We start from the raw sequence: 13902 nt of genomic DNA on the forward strand, positions 1-13902 counted from the left end.
TTGCATATGTTTAGTTATCATGCTTTGCCAATCTTAATATCCTTTTCATCGAATGTTCTTCGAGATAGATGATAAGATCTTTTGAGTATGTTTATTTTGTGATCTAGTCTTTTCTTGCTTTATTATAGTGGTTCTACGCATTTTGCAATGAAGAACCATCAAGTCAGCACACATGTGATCTACCCAAGTTCAACGAAGAACTCTTTAACATAAACAACTCTGTTTTATTGCTTCTTAGGCAATAAGTACTTTTACTTCAACTGTTTAGGTTGCTAGTGATGCTTTGTTTGGATTTTCTTATCCAAGCAGTTCATAGATATGTGGAAGACTTTCCAGCTGTATCTTAGAACATAGAAATTATTATTTAACTTCCCACGCAAGAAGTCATGGTCTCCAATCCATGTTGCCATTTCAAAACACGATGCTCTATAGCTCGTCCTTGCCAATGGTTAACTCCAAAGGGATCTTGCTTGATCCTTTGCCAGTGTTTATGCGTGCATCATCAATATTTAGTATATCTTTATTTCCTTGAATTAAGATCTATTCCTATGTACCTTTTCAAGTACCATAAGTTTTTCTTAATCTCAATCTAGTTGATCTTTACTTAGAGCAATAGAGATTGGTATATGTTCGTCATGCCTAAAGCCATACGACACATTTTTGGCGATCCTCATATTATATTATATATGATAAATTCTTTTGCAGAATAATTCCCATTTGAATTCTATTCATGTAACTTTAGCTTATCTAGTTTCAGTAGATACTGAATCCAGCTAAATCTTTGACATATAATATAGGTTAGGAATCTCATTTAGACTCTTTGATGTTTAACTTAGTAAATGCTTATACACAGTTCAAACATTCTTTACTTAGATTTATTCACATGGGTCGAATATCTCCAATGGAGTATTTCGTGTTTGATTTAGTAAATGCCATTACTTAATCCAACACAATATTCTAAGATCTTTGTAAATAGATCTTAGTACCCAGTATGTACTAAGTTTCGCCTTGGTCCGTCATTGATGAATAATTTCAAATCTAAGTCATTAGCATTTGAATGTTATTTCACAATAGAGAGATATGTGTGTGATACACATAGGACCAATTAAGTTTTATGTACTCCCACTAAACTTCTTATATATCTATAAGAATCATGTACATTTTATGAAACTAAAATACTTATTAGCTTCACTAAAATACAGTTCTAATTCCCAATTGCTTGCTTAAATTTGTACTTAGATTTCATAAGCTAGCTTTCCTTTCAAGCATTACTTGGATCCACAAATCCTATGACATGTTATGTACATAGTTTCTGCCAACATTTGATTGAGGAATACGTTTTGTCATCCACTTGCTATATGTACCAATATGCAATCATTGCTTGTATTATAGACTTGAGCATTACGATTATGCATGAGGTTTCAACACAATCCACGCCGTGAATTTGCTTGTAACCTTTAGCAACTAATCTAGCTTTGTGTGTGAACACAATTCCATGTTTGATGGATTTTATCCTTAAAACAAACTTGCAACCAATAGGTGTGAAACTATTCTTACATATCAACAAAATGTCAATTTTGTCGTCAAAACATTGACTATGTTTTTATGGCCTTTAACCAATTTAAACATTGAGTCTATATATGGCCTTTAACTATTTTAGGGAATCTATATTTCGTCATAGCTTTCTTACAAGTCATAAACTCATTAATCTACATGATAATAGTTTGACTGCAAGTTGTAGGTTTCTTCACTATCTAATAGAAGAATCTCATAGTTTCAGTCACCTGAACTCTATGTTTCTTCACAATCTAATAGAAGAATCTCATAGTTTCAGTGACTTGAACTCTATGTCTACTTGGGTATAGAACATCAAACAATAGAATATCAATAGCCACTTAAAAGTCCTTTGAATATTCTGTTCTCCTTGAAGCACTTGTAAAGTCTTCTAGGAGATGTCTATTCTTTAAAGCCACTTCTAAAGTCCTTAAAGAATAAGTTCGGATTTTCTGAAGCACTTCGAAAAGCCTCCGGAATGTCCGTTTATGTTTGTTGTTCGCCTCGAAGACTTTCGAGGTCTATTTTCTCCCACTTGTCATTTTGGAAACGAATCTCCAAAAGGACATTATTTCGAGCAAACAAACATTATGTTCTCAAAAATTCGTGGTAGAAACAATACCCTTGTGTCTCATTTGAATAAATCACAATGAAACATATATCTATACTTGGGCCTTAGTTTGTCGAATGATAAACACTAAGCTCCCACTGAGTTTAGCAACTCTCTAGATATATATTATGAAAAGATATTCTGAAATTACTTTTCAATAGCTTTGACGAATTTGGTTTAGTTTGGTGGTCGTTGAGCATTTTGTTTTAGAAATTATAGGAAAAGTCTTTATGATTCATCATTGATCGAATCAATTACTAATTCACTTCAATAATTCCAACTAAGATATGTCATATCTTATGGAGCAAGATTGTGAAATTACAACACACAATCATTGATGATCAATTTTGGTCTCAAGTAATCATTAACATGATATATCCTAGATCTTTATGATTTCTTGCGAAATGGATTTTATACTTATGAATCTTTGAACTAGCCAAACAGATTCAAACTTATATCACTTTGAGTAAAAAAACCAATATTCACTCAAATATAGGTGACATAATAAAGTCATAAAATCTTTCTTTAGCTTTGAACTCTATTGTCTAGGCGTTCTAACAATAGTTCACATCTTTTGTTACTTTCAACAAGTAAGACTAGCTTGTCTTGAATGATCTAGAAATCAATCAACTTTCAAAAGTTCATCAAAATAGAGCTTATGAATGTTAACTTGTTGACATGGTCTAAGTAACAATGCCAAAGATTAGTGGAACTCAAATCAAGAGATTGATTTGAACCTAGTAAAGTTCATTTTGTTAAAGAGTTGTTTGTTTTCAATCAAGCATATTGACTCAACCCGTAAATGACCATTTCATTCAAATAAACAAACATACATTGTTTTTGTTTTTCTTGAATGTGAGTCTTTCTGTGTTTGAAAACGGAAATATAGGTATGCTGCTTATGGAAAAATATAGCCATTAAGTTCCAGCCTTTGAAAGGTTTTAAAAAAAACTAGATGACCCTACAACCAATGTAGCATTACCATGCTTCATGTCCCACTTGTAGGTCATTAGTGTATCCTAGCTTCCAATGTTTGAGTTATTGCCGAAGTAAGAACCTCAAGCGGTATATGATACCAAGGAAGTTTGATTGCTAGGTCACTTCTCTTTAAACATAAACTTATAGGTAGAAACGAAGTCGTAAACTCTTTTCATTTGTTCCTAGCTTGTTTTCCTATTTCTTGTACCCTTTCTTATAGTCTTAAGAATTGACTTCTCTAGTGTTGACTTTTATATTTTGTTAGACATGTCTAATGTCACTCCAACAAAGTTCTTACCATTTTATTTATGTTGAATATTTTACTTCAACTAGATGATCTTACCAGAAGCTTCTAAAGTTCTCTAAGCATCGATCTATTCGAATGTCTAGGGACTAGACGCACTCGAGAATTAAATGGACAAAGATATTAGGTTGTTAACCATTGGTAAAGCTGAGCATTTAAACTCAATGCTTTATGATCTCAAAACTACATTGTATTTTGAATTCACAAGCACCAATTGGTTTGCCATTCGACTTTGATACTCGAAAACAACCATAAAAGTCGCTATAAGAAACGTACATTTTAAATTGCTCACTTTCTCTCATTTCCGTGAATCATTCTTGGATTCACTACCAATCGAGGAAATTTACTGTTACCTTTCTAAAAGGATTTACTGCAGTGCAAGATATTTAATTATAAACAATAATTAAAACAGACATTGAAGCATACAAAGTCTAAACATTTATCATGAATAATAACTTGAAAAATTAAAGCAATCATGCAATTCAAACAAGTTATTAGCATTTTATTCGATTTTATTGTTCCGGCAGGTGTGAATAAAATGATTCCAAGACCCTAAAACCATTGAATAATTAAGCACATTATATATTTAGACTCAATTCTAAAATCTTTTAGGTAAGCAAAAGCCTTTTTCTAATAGTCTAGAAACTACTCTTGGTTAATAGGTACGTCTAAGAACTTATTAGGTAAACCTATCAATCTTGCCACGACATAAAAGGACTCCTTACTTATATCGTTGAGTTTCACCAAAATTAACATGTACTCACAATTAGTTGTGTACCTTACCCCTTTAGGATCAATAAGTAACACCTCCCTGAGCGTAAAACTATTACTAGATTGATGTAAAGGTTATCCAAGTAAGTGTTATTTTGGCATGGCACATTTTAACTCAATTTTTAAGTTTGGAACTTAAGGCTCTTACTATGTTGGTTAGATTTTAAGTGAACTAAAATCCTTAATCATGCAACATAATCAAGCTTTAATCTCATGCATATTTAAGACATATTTAAAAGAAATAAATAACTTAAAGCATGAATAAGATAAATGTGATCTAGTATGGCCCGACTTCATCTTGAAGCTTCAACTTCAAAGTCCGTCTTGAAAATGGATTGGAAACTCCGTCTTGAATTTCACCATGGGAGGCGCCATTTTCTACAAATAGGCCGGATAACTATTTGATGGTACGCAGACCATATTTGAATTGAAAAACAAACTTTGGTGCATTAGACCAATTACATTCAAATTAATGGTACGCAGACCATATTTTCTATCCTATTTGGGCCATACTAGTCACTTCATAACCTGCAAAACAGTACATATACAATATATACCATTCACCCATTCATTATCATGAATGGCCCACATAGTTGGTTAGTAAAACACGTTGTATGCATCACACAAATATTTGCAGCAATTAATCAAGGGCACCAATAATCTACCAATTATTTAGTCCTTAATAATTCTAATCAAGTTGTTTAACCTTAAAGGATTTGTAGACCTCATCAAGAGTTTATGACTAAAATGCTCCCACTTAAACCAATAAATTTATATGCTTTACTAATTTTAAACATAAAATTGTGTTTCTAGTCTAACCGGAAACATACAAGATTAATTAAAATTTAAAGCTCATATAAAATTATAATTGAATCCACTTATTTAATTTATTTTCAGTTGAATTAAACGAATTTAAATTAATTCAAGGTTTTAATTTTAGTAAAATAATTAGTATAAATTAAAATTTATAATAATTATAATATTCAAAATTAAAATCCAAGAAAACAATTTAAATTATTAATTTTAAAATTAATTAAAATTATTTCCGAACTGAAAATCTCAAATTAAAATTCAAAACGACTCAATCGTAACACGACGAGCACTTGGGATTGCGCCCAAGCCCCACCGAGTGCACGACCGATCCCACGGCCCATGGCATAACACAGCAGCAGCCACGCGCAAACGCAGCAAGCCAAGCCACGCTTGCGCGCAACCTGTTCGCCCCATGCATCGCAGCAGCTCTCGAAGGGATGCATCGCTCGCTAGGCGCGAGCAATCCTTCGTGGCGAGGCAGTGCTCGTTGGTGCGCGGAGCAGTGCTCGCTGGGCGACCCTGCTTGCGCTCTCCCACGCGCGCGCCTCGACAATGTGCCACGCCCCTTCGCCCACCGCCCATCAACACAGCACACACGCCCAGGCTCCTCGCCTCGCGCGCACGCCATTACTCGGTTGCTCACTACATTTGTACCGCACGGGCAACGCGCTCCCTTGCTCGTCGTCGCGTGCCCGCACTATACAACACCCCTCAAGGGTAACACGTAGCTTCCATTGCTTTGGCGTGCAACATTAATGGGCGTTTTTCATAAACAATTTAAAATTTTTAATTTAAAATCTATGACAAATTAATAATCATATTAATTTCATAATTTTAGGGCAAAAATCGAAAATTTATTAATCAATTAATTTCCGATTAACATGGATTCAAATCTAGGTCATAAAAATTTAAGATTTATCATAAATTAACAATTTTTATGGTGGTTTTTAATCATGGATACCTAATTAAATTATTAATTACTTATGAAAATCAAATCAATTCTAAATTATTCGAATTTTAACAAATTAATCATAATTACAAATTAGGTTGTATAATTAACAAGTCTAGGCATTCAAACTTGTTAAACATATACTGTAGGTCAATCAAAGATTCAAGATTTATCAACAAGAATCGCAAATATTTAATTTAACATCTTAAATTTACAAACTTTTGCGTTCGAAAAACTAAAACCTCTGAAAAGTCATAGTTAGGCTTCGAATTTGGGTATTCTGGGTTCGGTCGAAAGATCTTATTTTTGTCAAAATATTTAGAATGCCTTTTAAATGCGGAATTCACACAAAAATCACTCGATTTCGTTGACTAACGAAGAAACTGCCGAAAAACTGCGTACATATAATTAAATAAACGCACTTTGCAATTAATTAACAATTACGAAAATTAATCACCCCTTTTAATTCTTTGCAAATTTGAAAAATTTAACCATGTCATGCAATTTTGATTATGTAAATAATAAGAGGCCTCTGATACCACTGTTAGGTTATGATACATATGAATAAACATAAATCATGCGGAAAAACCATAATGCCAGGAAACATATTATTTACATATAATCATATAGCATAATTTAGATGCATACTCTTTGTAGCGTGCCTCCCTCCCTAGCTGCGCCCGAACCGAACAAGAACAAGTCTTTAGGACTCCAAGTGTCGTCCCTCCGTAGATAGTCCACAACACGTCCGGATCCGCCTTAAGATTGACCAACTAGAATCGCACTTAAGGTACTACAATTTTCGGCTATTATAGGCAATAATATGACTAAATTTTTCTCTCAAAATGTCACTTTGAATACTTGAAAACTCGTATATAAATTGTGAACCCAGGCCACATATTTATAGAGGTATGAAAAGAGAATTGGAATCCTACTAGGATACTAATTAGCTTAATTAGAATTATATTAAAATTCTTATTAACTATTTTATCCTATTAGGATTAGGAATTTAATCTTTGAACAAACCCCTTTAGATTTAGGATTTGTATCGGACACAAACACCCACGAGCACGACCCTCGCGAGCGCCCAGCCCACGCAAGCCTTGCGGCCCACGCGAGCCTCGCAAACTCGTGAGCGCGCCATGGCCTGCTGGGCTGGCCTTGCGCTGGGCCTGGCGTGGCCTTGGCTACGTTGTGTGGCGCGCAGGCTTGCTGGACGCGGGCCTGGCTTCGTGCTGGGCCTTCGTCTAGCAAGTCTCGTCCGATGCTAATTCGTAAGACGCGCTTCCGATTAATTTCTCGATTCCGGAATTCATTTCTGATACGAACAATATTTAACATTTCCGATTCCGGAATTAATTTCCGTTTCGAACAAATATTTAATATTTTCGTTTCCGGAATTATTTTCCGATTCCAATAATATTTCCGATTCCGGCAATATTTCCGTTTCCGGCAATATTTCAGATTCCGGCAATATTTCCATTTCCGATAATATTTTCCAACACGTACCATGTTTCCGTCTCCGGCAACATCTACGACTTGGATAATATTTATATTTCCGATACGATCCATATTTCTGTTTCCGGCAATATCATCGTTTCCGGAGTGTTCATTATTTGCCTTTGACGATCTTAGCTCCCACTGAAACCAAGATCCGTCGATTCCGAATATCCATAGATGGAGTATTTAATGCCATTAAATACTTGATCCGTTTACGTACTATTTGTGTGACCCTACGGGTTCAGTCAAGAGTAAGCTGTGGATTAATATCATTAATTCCACTTGAACTGAAGCGGCCTCTAGCTAGGCATTCAGCTCCCTTGATCTCACTGAATTATTAACTTGTCAATTAATACTGAACCGCATTTATTAGAATTATCATTAAATGCATACTTGAACCAAGGGCATTATTTCCTTCACGAACCTCAAAACCCATGTCAATCTGTCGAGTTTCAAGTCCTATGCTCAAAGTTCCAAGTTTTAAATTCATACCGTCGTAATGCCGACTTTTCCATTCCATATTTCTAACCTCAAGTTCGAAGTTCAAAAATTCCAAACCTTCAAATCTCAAATCTTCCAATTCCAAATCCATGATGGCATAATCTCCCTCATTCAAACTCATTTTCAAACACTTCAAAATTCCAAGTCTACGGCGGCATAATGCCGGACTTTCAAATTCCCAAATTCAATGTCTCAAATTCATGGCGGCATAATGCCGGATTTTCCATATTCAAAGCCTCACATTCTATCTAAAAAAGTGCGTCCTTTCCAGTTCAAAGTTCAAACTTTGAATCAAATTCAAACTTCAAACTCATTTTCGAGCTGCAAATCCTTGCCTTCCATTGCTCTCCGATTCAAAATTCCAAACATTTCCAATGGGTTGAAACTCCCCTGAAATAATACAAATTTGATCCCTCAAAACACTTCTAATGGGTTGAAAATCCCTTGAAATAGTACAAATTCAAATTCCTATTCATTGGGTTGAAAATCCCCTGAAATAATACAAGTTCAAAACCCTCTTTTCCAATGGGTTGAAAATCCCCTTAAATAATACAAGTCCAATTATCCAATGGGTTGAAAATCCCCTGAAATAATACAAGTTCCAATTCTCCAATGGGTTGAAAATCCCCTGAAATAGTACAAGTTCAAATTTCGCATCCTATCAATGGGTTGAAACTCCCCTAAAATATTCCAAGTCCTATCAACGGGTTGAAATTCCCCTAAAATATTGACGGGTTGAAATTCCCTTGAAATAATACAAAATCAATTCCCTTTCAATTGGGTTGAAATTCCCTTCAAATATTTCGAGTCCGACGGGTTGAAATTCCCCTAAAATATTGACGGGTTGAAATTCCCTTGAAATAATACAAAATTCAATCTTCTAGTACGAGTCCAATTTCGAAATTCTCAATGGGTTGAAATTCCCCTAAAATAGCCCAAAGTCCAATAGGTCGAAATATTCTTTCGACTTTCCATGTTCTAATACAAAGAGTCAACTTCCACAAAAGAATGAAGGCTCCTCTCAAACACTTCCAACGGGTTGCAAATCCCGAACACAAGTATAAAAATTCAAAATCCCGAATCTTTGGAGTGGCACTTAGAGTCAAGTCTAGGTCTCATTCATTGCATGCATATCATATCATGTGTTGGGAAGTCCAAGTTCTAAATCATGTGGTGTGTCCTAAATAGGAGTCCGAGGATCCTGTGGGTTCGCCGAAGAGGAGAGAGGTTGAAAAGAATTCCATCAGCCCTAGCCTCCCTCATAGCCGACATCGAACGAGCAACCAGTTCATCTCCTACAAATCAAACTTCCAGTCCCTTTCAAGAATCAGTCCAAATGTCTGTCTCCGATCAACTCACTCAACTCCTAGCAACTTTCACCAGCCTCAGCGCCAATGTGGAAAACATAAGCAACCGATTGGGTGTTGTGGAACAGGGCGCGCCTACTGATGACTTAACCAAGAAGATCGAGAGTCTGGTCAGTAAGGTCACTAATCAAGAGAACTATTTTGACACCTCAATGGAGGACAACCTCAAGGGGAGGGCGAATCTGCCAGACAAATTCTCCGCCAATGATATTCCAAAGTTCAAGTCCACCGACAATCCTAAATACCACATCAAGAACTTCAGAGCTACAATGGCCATCAAGGGGTTCGAACTTGAGCTATACCATGTGGTATTCCCCATGTCTCTGGAACCAGTCTGCCAGAAATGGTACTATTCACTCAAGGAACATCAAACATGTACATAGGAAGCAGTTGCTCGAGCATGAATGGAGCAGTATCAACCCAACATTCAACTTCAAACCACTCTAAGGGAGCTAGAGGTTCTCAGGCAAGGGCCTCGGGAAGGCTTCACTACTTACCTCAACCGGTGGAGAGAAATGACATCCCAGATGGTGACTCGACCCTCCGAGAGAGAACTAGTCAAGATCTTTATCGCTGGTCTTCTTCGGAAATACAATACTCACATGAAGTACCTACGATTGGAAAGACTCAAGAGAACTTACGACATCGGGGTCGACATAGAGGATGACCTGATGAAAGCACCAGCAGCCCCGGCTCCACAAGCTGAAAAGTGGAAGGGCAAGAGACCTGAAGCAACACACAAAGTTCATGAGGTCAACGCCCTAGAGGCTCCTCAAGGTCCAAAGTCAAACAATTTCAAGAACAATGCTAACCAACGCAACTATCAAGGCATACCACAAAGGGTCTTTACAAACCTCGGGATGTCCTACAGCAAGGCATTCGATCGTTTGGTTGAGAAACAAGTCATAACACCAATCTACCCAACACCCGATCCCCCAGTCGACAAGAGGTCCAAGAGCTGGGATTCGGCAGCCCATTGCAAGTACCATCAAGGGATGGGTCATGACATCGAAGACTGCTACAAGCTTAAGCACTTGATCCAAAACATGGTCGACAACAAGACCTTACCCCTACCTCCCGGAGCCAAACAAACTCCCTCGGTCCAAGCCATCTCCTGTCACTGTGAAGATGAAGAGGAGGAATTTCCATGCAATTTGATCTCTACAATATACAAGCCAGGTTACGAATTGATGGTCCCAAGCTTTTGCCATCTCCGTCCAAGTGCTCAAAACTGGGTGATCCCCGAACCTAGGGTAACCACCGACATTCAAGAGAACATCTGCCCTCTCGCCACCTTGAAGGCTTTGGGGTTCTCCGAGTACGATCTCATGCTGAGTGCTCAACAAACTGTCAAACTCCAGGAGGTCACATACAAGGTCCTGGGAGTCCTCGAACTAGTTTTCTCCTTCGACACTTATCATAGCAATGCTGAATTCCTAGTTGTCGATGTGTCTGCCAACTTCGACCTACTATTCGGAGAACCATGGTTCGAGGAAATATTGGATTGCCCTGCCTGCCTCACCCTCAAGGGTTCCATCTTCCGAGACACTTCCATCAAACAAAAGCCGGCTGTACGCCAGGGAAAAGATGAGTGAATTCAAGAATACTACTACAGATGGGCAACCTTCGCTCGTACAATCAAGCCCGAGCTGCCAGAGGGAAAGATGGTGAGAATGTTCCTTCTAGGGCTCAACACTTCGTGCAAGGGCAGCTTCGCTGCATATCCTTACAGCACGTGGGACCAGGTCTGGGATCAAGCGTTGAAGATCTCTGCATTTAGCCCCGTCTACGATGATTATGACAATGACGTGGATATCTGGGAATACCCTGAGAACTATCTTTACAATTAGTGTCTTTGTCCAAGTCCAGAGCCTGTCTTTCAATCTTCGAGTCTAGCAATGAGTCTAAGAGTCTAGAACTAGAGTCTTGCATCAATCAAGAGCCTCTAAAGGCCGAGCTTCAAGTCAAAACAGTCGATGTAATGATTGCTGATTTCAATAACACTTCAATTTCTACTTACTCTTTGAGTTCTAATTCAAAACACAATCTTAATCCAAACAACTTTGCTTCACAAGAAACTGACTTTGAAATTCTAAAAGCTATCGAAAATCATGAAAACAGGACGCCCATAATTGAGGAAACAGAAAAAATCAACCTTTCTAACAACAGTGATTCAAAGCTAGTTCAGATTGGTTTAACTCTATCTCAAGCAGAGCGGGATGATCTTATCAAGCTACTTTCAGAGTACATTGACGTCTTCGCATGGTCCTATCATGATATGCAAGGGGTTTATCCAAGCATCGGTCAGCATACAATTCCCCTTATTCCAGGTTCAAAGCCCATCAAGTAGAAGCTCCGTCGCATGAAACCGGACGTTTCCCTCAAAATTCAAGAAGAGGTCTCCAAGCCGCTAGAGGCCGAGTTAATTTGAGAAGCAACGTATCCAGAATGGATTGCAAATGTCGTCCTAGTTCCAAAGAAAGATGGAAAAGTACGAATGTGTGTGGACTACAGAGATCTTAACAGGGCCAGCCCTAAAGACGGTTTTCCATTACCCCACATCGACATCCTGGTCGACAACACCGCAAATCATGCCTTACTCTCTTTTATGGACGGGTATGCAGGCTACAATCAAATTCCCATGGCAGAGGAGGACATGGAGAAGACAACCTTTATCACTCAGTGGGGTACATATTGCTATACAGTTATGCCGTTCGGACTGAAGAACGCAGGAGCAACCTATCAAAGAACAGCCACAGTCATCATGAACGATATGATTCACAGGGAAATTGAGGTATATGTCGACGACATGATTGTCAAATCCAAAGAGCGACACGAGCATACCTCAGTACTTCGAAAGTTTTTCAACAGGCTCAGGCAATACAACACGAGGCTCAATCCGCAAAAGTGTGCATTCGGGGTAACGTCAGGCAAGTTACTCGGATATGTTATCAGCTCTCGGGGTATAGAGGCTGATCCTTCGAAAATCAAGGCAATTCTCGAGATGCAACCACCGACGAATGAAAAGGAAATTCGGGGTTTTCTCGACAGACTACAATATATCAGTAGGTTCATTTCAAGACTCACGATGATCTGTGAACCGGTATTTCGAAAGCTCCGAAAAAGTGAGCCCAAAGTGTGGGATGACGATTGTCAGCATGCATTTGACACTATCAAGGATTAGCTTTCCAACCCACCAGTACAAAAGCCAGCCATGCCAGGGATTCCCCTCAGGCTCTACCTCACAACCACAAATTCAGCAGTAGGGGCCATGCTCGTCCAGGAAGTTGAAGGCAAGGAGAACGCCGTATACTACATAAGCAAAAAACTGATCGAGTACGAGACCAGGTACACTCAGCTCGAGAAACTCAGCATCGCCTTGGTTTGGGCCACAAAGAAACTACAGCACTACATGCTCTCCCATACAGTACATGTGATCAGCAAAGAGGATCCTCTCAAGTATCTATTCGCAAAACAAGCTCTCAACGGACGGTTGTCCAGGTGGTTGGTCATATTAGCAGAATTCGATCTCAAATACATCCCGCAGAAGGCTATCAAGGGTTCAGCAGTCTCAGACTTCCTAGCCGACTGTCCCGTCGAGGCAGAAGAGGAGGATTACGACTTACCTGACGAGCAAATCTTAATGACCAGTGATGACAGTTGGTCAATGCATTTCGACGGTGCTTCAAATCAGAATGGGTGTGGTGTTGGAGTAATTCTAGTAGCCCCAGACGGCACTCACATTCCTATATCAGCAAAACTGCAATTCAACGTCACAAACAATGCGGCAGCATATGAAGCATGCATCATGGGCCTGGAAGCCGCCTTAGCATTAGGTGTCCAGAAACTTTGAGTGTACGGGGATTCTTCCCTAATCATCAATCAAATTTCCGGAAAATGGAAAGTAAGGAGCGAGAGCTTGGCTCCATACCAGTCCTTCCTTGAGCAGCTGTCTGAGCAAATAGAAGAGCTTCGCTATACATACCTCCCAAGAGAGGAAAACCAATTCGCCGATGCACTGGCAAATGGCATGGCCAAAATGCCACTTACAATTGAAACACGTCAAGAAGCAGCATATGTCCATGCTATTGACGACGTCGAGTAAGACGGAGATGAACCTTGGTTTACAGACATTCAAAGGTATCTACAAAATTTAAAGTATCCCCCGCACTTTTCAAGCAAGAATCAAAGGGCTCTACGACTACAGTCAGCCAACTTCGTCATAGAAGGCGGCATTCTATACAAAAGGTCCCTTGGCGGTCCTAACCTCCGATGTGTTGACAAGCACGATGCTCAAAGAGTCATGGACAACATACATGCTGGAGTCTGTGGCACCCACATGAATGGGAAGATGCTAGCCCTCAAAATCATCAGGGCTCGATACTACTGGACTACCCTCGAGCGAGATTGCTACTTCTTTGTCAAGAAAAGTCCTACCTGTCAAAAGTGTGCGAATCTAAAGCAAATTCCCCCATCATTGCTATACTCTCAATCATTATCGTGGCCATTCTCAGCCTGGGGTATCGACGTCATCGGCAAAGTCACTCCAACGGGC

This window comes from Spinacia oleracea, chromosome 6 (genome assembly GCF_020520425.1).
Source record: "Spinacia oleracea cultivar Varoflay chromosome 6, BTI_SOV_V1, whole genome shotgun sequence".
In the NCBI taxonomy this organism is placed as follows: domain Eukaryota; kingdom Viridiplantae; phylum Streptophyta; class Magnoliopsida; order Caryophyllales; family Amaranthaceae; genus Spinacia; species Spinacia oleracea.